The 1,193-nt window shown below is 44.2% G+C and overlaps 1 non-coding gene across 1 annotated transcript; it reads left to right on the top strand.

The window, feature by feature from the left end:
- The first annotated feature begins 210 nt into the window (after positions 1 to 210).
- Positions 211 to 352, top strand: LOC119466803. Its single transcript, XR_005195285.1, has one exon. It is a non-coding gene; the product is annotated as a U4 spliceosomal RNA (small nuclear RNA).
- Positions 353 to 1,193: the final 841 nt, after the last annotated feature.

Below are 1,193 nucleotides of genomic sequence, written 5' to 3'. Positions count from 1 at the left end.
TAGAACCTCAGAGGCAGAGGCTGCAGTGAGCTGAGATCATGCACTCCAGCTTGGGTGACAGAGCAAGACTCTGTCTCAAACAAAACAAAACAAAACAAAATTTCTTCCTTTAAATATCCAATATACTAGATTAAGTCAGGCAGAAATTATTGTGGCCTTCCTCTTTATGCCCTAAAATATCCATTTCAACATTTTTTAAAAACTCATACAAGCTTCACACAGTGGCAGTGTCATACACAATGAGGTTTATCTGAGGTGTGTGTCATTATTGCTTGAAAATTTTTCCCAATACTCTGTCATGATGATTTGAAATATAGTCAACACTAGCAATATTTGACAGTCTCTATGGAGACAGAACATTAAAGAAAAAATAATAATAAAGTAACAAAAACCCACACAGGTACAATAAACCCCACACATGTGCAAGGTGCACACTCAGAAAAGAATGAAGGAAAACCGGGAGCGTGCACTGCAATAGATCCTAGTTTCAAGTAGAAACGATCAACAACAGACTCGCTGTGGGACTAAACAGTGTCCATTTCATTTTCAGCAAGGAGGACGTTTTTGTTCTTAGGAAGAGCAGCTTCAGGTAGGTAACGGGTGGGCATCAAAGTCCTGGGTGCTGCTGTCATCACAGTGACTCAAACCAAGAATACAGCTACAAACAGAAACTCAGGATAGGTGAAGACCTCAGTTCCATGCTGTTCAGATACCTGCAAAAGAAGCGGCACAGCCAGGCAGGGAATGCCTAAAACCCAGTCCATGACGGGAGAGAACTGAGTAGGAAAAACGATCTGAATATCATCAGTTTGGAAGCAACGTGAGTGGTCGCTAAAATTAGCTAGTATGTGACTTGTATGTGAGGAGCATGTGTAGGAAGGCTACTTCATAGGAAGAGAATGGACTTAGTATCCCCCTAATATAGAAACTCTAGGCCGGACGCGGTGGCTCACGCCTGTAATCCCAGCACTTTGGGAGGCCCAAGCAGCCGGATCATGAGGTCAAGCGATCAAGACCATCCTGGCCAACATGGTGAAACCCTGTCTCTACTAAAAATACAAAAATTAGCTGGGCGTAGTGGCACGCACCTGTAGTCCCAGCTACTCGGGAGGCTGAGGTGGAAGAATGGCTTGAATCCTGGAGGCAGAGTTTGCAATGAGCCAAGATCATGCCATTGCACTCCAGCCTAGCGC

This window comes from Cebus imitator, unplaced genomic scaffold, assembly GCF_001604975.1.
Source record: "Cebus imitator isolate Cc_AM_T3 unplaced genomic scaffold, Cebus_imitator-1.0 Scaffold230, whole genome shotgun sequence".
Lineage (NCBI taxonomy): Eukaryota > Metazoa > Chordata > Mammalia > Primates > Cebidae > Cebus > Cebus imitator.
Note: the sequence above shows the minus strand (reverse complement) of the source record. Positions and strands in the feature narration are given on the sequence as shown.